We start from the raw sequence: 6,236 nt of genomic DNA, 5'->3' as shown, positions 1-6,236 counted from the left end.
AAATTCAGTCTTCAAACTTAATGATTGTTTCGTTTAAATATTAGAACTAAGAATCGTACCTAAACTCGAACTATATTGTACTCCCTTCGTTTGGAATTGTTTGTCATAGTGCGCTTATTGAAAGTCAATTTGACTGATTTTTAAAGGTAAATTGAATCACTTTAATTCGATATTTTTTTAAAAAAAATAGATATTTTAAAACTATATAAAAGTACTATAAATTTCAATTTTTTTTGCATATTAATATGATGAAAAAATAAATGTTAAAATGTTAGTCAAAGTTTTTGTAGTTTGACTCTAAAAATAGAAACTATGACAAACAATACCGGACGGAGGGAGTATAAATTAAATATATACACTTGCTAAAATAGTACATCATTTTATCATACACTTGCCTTTAAATAGACATCTATAATAAAGTTTTTTTTTTTTTGTAAATTTTCTATAATATAATGGTAGATGTGATTGATTACATGTAGTCATTCTTATACTATTGATTATTCCCCATTCAAAAAAAAAAAATTCTATTTCCGTTAATTCTTCAAAATTAGTGTTTTAGTTATAAAATTTGAAGTTGGATTTTAATTATTTCTTTTTTAAAAATACTTTAATCCGAACTTATTTTTCGAATTTATCTTCATAAATTTAAAATAAAGAATTTTTCATCTCTTGTTACAAAACATACAATCAAACACAATTATATTCTAGTTGAGAAAAATACAATAGAGACTTGAGAATGAAAGATTTCTCATAATTCTTCCTTCGAAACTAACATGTGTCAGTTAGGCCTAAGACCTAATTTCACATGGTATCAGAGAAGGGTCTGTCTCACCCGATGTTGGAGACGGGTGAGTAACGCATAAGAACCTGCCCTTGGAAGGGAAACAACAGCTGGAAACAGCTGGTAATACCCCGTAGGCTGAGGAGCAAAAGGAGGAATCCGCTCAAGGAGGGGTTCGCGTCTGATTAGCTAGTTGGTGAGGCAATAGCTTACCAAGGCGATGATCAGTAGCTGATCCGAGAGGATGATCAGCTACACTGGGACTGAGACACGGCCCAGACTCCTGCGGGGAGGCAGCAGTGGGGAATTTTCCGCAATGAGCGAAAGCCTGACGGAGCAATGCCGCGTGGAGGTAGAAGACCCACGGGTCGTGAACTTCTTTTTCCGGAGAAGAACTTTGAAAACAAAAATGTCTGTTATAGTTGTAATATTTCATTTTAATTGAATAGTTAATATTCAAGCAACAAGAAAAAATTCCCATTTTTTATATTTTTATATAAAGTCAAATAAAATATATGAAATAGAAAATTCGATTAAAAAAAGTCTCATTTCTCTTTCTGCTTTTTGATATTATGCTTACCATCTTGCTGGACTAAAAAAAGAAGCTTTCGAGTATTCCACAATGCATTTTCCGAAAATCAAAATTGCCATTTGCCCACGCACTAGGCGTGAGATGGGGTGTTAAAGAATGACAAAAGTCCCACATCGGTAGTTAATGAGATGGGTGGACTCCTTATATAAGGCTTGGGTAATCCTCCTCCCTTTGGCTAGCTTTTGGGGTGTAAGTTAGGCCTAACACCTAATTTCACTAATTTCACAACATAGAAATGTGATTTGTTGAGTTAGGACAAATATAAAATCGCTCACCAAATATTTCAATATCGATTTATTTTAGATTTATTTTTTTGTTTCAAAAATAGAAATAAATAGACTAAAAAACGATATTTGCATAAGTTAATGACACCAAAAGATTGATGATCATCACTTGCAATTGCAATATATAATAATCTGACTTTATAAATCAATATTAAATAAATCAAAAGTCATTTTAAATTTATGATCAAAACACCTACAAGGTCAAAATTATGGGTGAAAATAATATTCAGATTTTAAAAAAGTTTTGCTTTTTTCAAAATTAATTAATTGAGAATATAATGAATAAAAAAAAATTATCCTTTTTTTATTGTGAAAATGGAGAAATAAAAATAAAAAATTAAACAAATAATTATAAACCGAGGGAGTTATCACATATATCTAATTTACTTTAATGGAAAACTTGTTTCATTAGTAGATAATTTAATCATAATTAAGTAATAAATAGGCATACATAAAAGTCAAAAACACTTATTTTATGTTAATATTGGGAAAAAAAATTCAAACAAAATTAAGAGTGGAAATAATTTTCACGCCAAGATTATTAAAGTATTAAATAGCATAGAAATCTAGAAAATGGACAGAGAATTTAACAGCTACATCACTGTCGGGAAGTGCCATGTCATCTTAAAAGTTGACTGATAATATTTATATAATCAAATTAATATTTTTATTATTACAGAATATAAAAATTATTCTTTGGGATGACTCAGTTTGTTTGGAGGGTGACTGTCCATACGGATGATCCGGGATCGATGACCCCTCAATTTCTTCTGAGTCGAGCATGTCGAATAGGACTTACTTAGTGTGGTTGCCGTTGATGTCATTAGGTTTCAGAAGCCCTAAATGGAGAGCAACCAGTAAAAGTAGTACCTAACACTAATCATTTTGATTATTAAGAAAAAAGATGTGCCCCAAGGTGGAGTAGAAGTGATGGTGTCACGACCCAAAAATGGGCGTGATGGCACTCGTCTTATCCCACCAAGACAAGTCAGCCTAAAATTACAATAAAATGCGGAAAATTTATAAGTTACTTAAAAGTACCCCAAAACCTGGTTGTCACGTGTACAAGCCTCTAAAGTATTACAATTGATTCAAAAGAAAAACTCAAGTCTCTAATGAACTTGTTTCTAGAATAGAACAAGATCATAATTAAGGAGAAGAAAGTCTGCTGCGATGGAAACAGCTACCTGACAAATCTCCAAGAANTTGTTTTAGTTGAGTTTTTTGCACCTTGGTGTGGTCATTGTCAAGCTCTGACACCCGCATGGGAAAAGGCAGCTACCATATTGAAAGGTGTTGCCACGGTTGCAGCTCTTGATGCTGATGCTCACAAATCCCTGGCGCAGGTATTTTTAGTTAATGTTTTCTTAAACATGCATATCCATGTACTTCCTCGGTTATACTATCTTCTGCCTTGTAACCTGAATAAGATCAGATAGGGATATGTGGATGATGAAATGCGATCTTTTAGTGTGATATTTGTTATAGACCAGAGATAACGTGCTGAAAATGGTATGACTCGTGATTTATAACAACCGAAAGAACATGTAAAGATGATTTTTTTGTCATCTTTCTTTGGAAAATGAAAAAGAAGTCAGATGCATGTTGCCTTGTGTCACTGAAATCATTCAACTAAAAATCACTCATATTAGTTGACGTATCATATTGGTGGGACATAGGTATGACCACTTTGTGCAAATTCTTCACTACACACTAAAATTAACTGTACATACTCACCTGGACGACCGTGGAGGCCTGGAACCAAGACAGACCGGAAATGAGCTTTTTGGCAACACGCTTTTGAGAATAGAATAAACTAGAGATGGCTGTGATTGACAAGGTCCATACCCCTATCTTTATCAAGCTAGTTTACGAGAGTTAAACCCCCTTATTTGTATGTTTATATTTGGTCGTACCCAGCAGAGACTTACACTTAAACAAATACATATCCATGCCCTAGATTCATGTAACATCGATAGGTGTTGCTCGACTTATGGCCAATCACTCAGTTTTTGGCTTATAAGCCTTGGAAATTATTTAGGAACTATAATTGAGGCATTTGGTGCAATGTTAACATGCTAAGGAAGTTCCTCGGATGTATAGAATATGGTTGTATATCTAAAATAAAGGTGAGGAGAAAATTAGCTAAACAATTCTATCCAGCTCACTTAGGTTAAATTTGTCAAACATGCTGCTTTTTTGAAATGTGTAAATCTATAAAATCTTTGGCTGATTAGCATGGTTAAAGAAATATTGAAACAATCCAAAAAGTTAAAGAATCACTCAATTTGTGTGCAGTTGCGATGACTTTATCCTCTTTTATTTTGATTTTCACAAAGGCTACTGAAGCTTCTAGGACTTGGTTTCATGTAGTTCCGATACTTACAAGAGAGAATAATTCTAGACTACCAGGAGGATTGTTAACTAATCTAGAATTGCTCCACACTCTAACTTATAGTTTCCCTAGTCTGAGTAAGATTCCGATCTAATAAAATATGGGAAGAAGCTGAGTAGTTCAATGAAATTTGGACGACATGGCTTAGTCTTATTAAAAGGCACTGCCTCATCGCTTAAATCAAGGAAGTAAGGTCTTATTGTCATGCACTTTAGAGAAATTTGTGCTTCAAATAATGGTGCAAAAATCGATTCTTATGTGATTGGTCACTCCTTTCAATATAAGCATTATATTATATTGGATGGCGAGTTATTTTAATCCTCATTACTGTGCGCTTCACTTCAAATAAGCACGTGTCTCACTTCAAGCCCCACGAATCTTGTATTGCACTTTCCGCATATAAAAAACACTGCAGTTTGGTTGGAGTCTTTTGAGTTGGAATTTCTGACCTATTTCTAAACTTAATTTGATCTCTGGACTTATGGCGTTGCTGCTCTCATTTTTCTCATTGTTCTGTGCACGTTTATGCATCTTATCAATTAATATTCTAAATTTAATGATCCCAAGCATCATCAGAGTATCAATAGGTGGACTTTAGAGTTCTGTTTCACACTTCAGGATAAATTCAGATGTGATAAAATTGACACATGTATTCGTGATTTAGGAATATGGAATCAGAGGATTTCCTACCATCAAGGTGTTTGCACCTGGAAAACCTCCTGTTGATTATCAAGGGGCACGTGAGGCTAAGCCAATTGCCGAATATGCATTGCAGCAGGTACTTATCATTGTTTACACTGTTTGAAAGTCAGTCTGTACTAGGGCTTTCTGCTTTCCAACTTTTGTTTATGTTAAACGACTTCATCATCATGTCTTTTTTCTGGCTTTTTACAATTTCATCTCCAGCAAAAGCCCTGTATCTTGACTCAATCAAATAATTCTGCCATTCATTTTCTTAATACCTGATATAATGCATTGCTGGATCCAAATAATTTTCTTATTGCCAATGATAATGCATTGGTAGATCCAAATAAATTTCTTATTGCCAACGATAATGTATTGCTAGATCCAAATAATTTTCTTATTGCCTATGATAATGCATTGCTAGATCCAAATCTAGTGGTTAAGTGTAACGACCCTCTTAGTCGTTTTACAAATTCCAACAATTATTTTTATTTTTTTTCCAATTATTATTAGCAACAAAATAATCCTTTATTAAATCAGAGAATCATATCAGTCACTCTTATAAGTCATAAATTATTTATCAAAACTATTAAAAAGATTAATATAAAAATAATAGTTGGAATTTGTAAAACGACTAAGAGGGTCGTTACAGATGGAATTAGCTGGTAATTGTAGTGGTGAGGAGGTGGTTAGAATAATTTTAAATGAATCGAAATAAGCTGAGATTAGAAATGTCAAAAGTAGGTTAGAGGGCGAGCAAGATGACATTAGGAGAATGGTTGAAGTTAAGGAGACTTCACTTCACAATGCTAACAACAAGCATCGTTTAGTTTTGATTCCTCGTCCTCCTAAAATAACCACCCCGCGATTTGTGGATTTGTAGAGAGTGAGATGAGAATCCCTAAGGTGATCTAATCAATGTTACAACCCTTCGGTTTGTGTAATTGTAGAGTTGGAGAAAAGGATCGATCCCAAAGGTGAATCAACATTACAATAGCTCTAATTATCTTCTTGGGAAAGATAAACTACCGTCTGAAATCTTTAAAAAAAATCACAGAAAATAATTTTGAAATCTAACTATATTTTGAAAATAATTAAATTCATTAAAGTCCAATAAAAAAAAAATTGTACGGATTTCAAAATATTTTAAACTATAATATATATAGTTCTCCGTTAATACCTAGGTGGAAAATATTTTGAAACTGAAAAATATAAAATAAAAAAAAATAAAAGAAAAACAATTGGCACAGAAATCTAGACACCTGGTCGGAAAGAACGAGGTGCCACGTCATCATTTGGTCACTGAAAAAGTAGATAAATAATCAAATTATTATTGCAAAATCATTCAGACAACTTAAAATTCCGGCGCCGACAATCTTCTCCGATAGGCCGGCGATTATCTCCGACCGAACGCCGATCACCTCGGAAACTTCGTTTCCTCCTCCGATCTTCTACTCCGACCCGCAGCTAACTGGTAATCTTCGACGATCACTTCCTTTT

At 33.4% G+C, this 6,236-nt stretch overlaps 1 long non-coding RNA gene across 1 annotated transcript; it reads left to right on the top strand.

Moving 5' to 3' along the window:
- Window positions 1-2,869: 2,869 nt before the first annotated feature.
- LOC114074466 lies at window positions 2,870-4,762 on the top strand. The gene is made up of 2 exons (XR_003574869.1): window positions 2,870-3,003; window positions 4,717-4,762. It is a non-coding gene; the product is annotated as an uncharacterized LOC114074466 (long non-coding RNA).
- Window positions 4,763-6,236: the final 1,474 nt, after the last annotated feature.

The sequence above is a fragment of the Solanum pennellii genome, chromosome 10 (assembly GCF_001406875.1).
Source record: "Solanum pennellii chromosome 10, SPENNV200".
In the NCBI taxonomy this organism is placed as follows: Eukaryota; Viridiplantae; Streptophyta; class Magnoliopsida; order Solanales; family Solanaceae; genus Solanum; species Solanum pennellii.
Note: the sequence above shows the minus strand (reverse complement) of the source record. Positions and strands in the feature narration are given on the sequence as shown.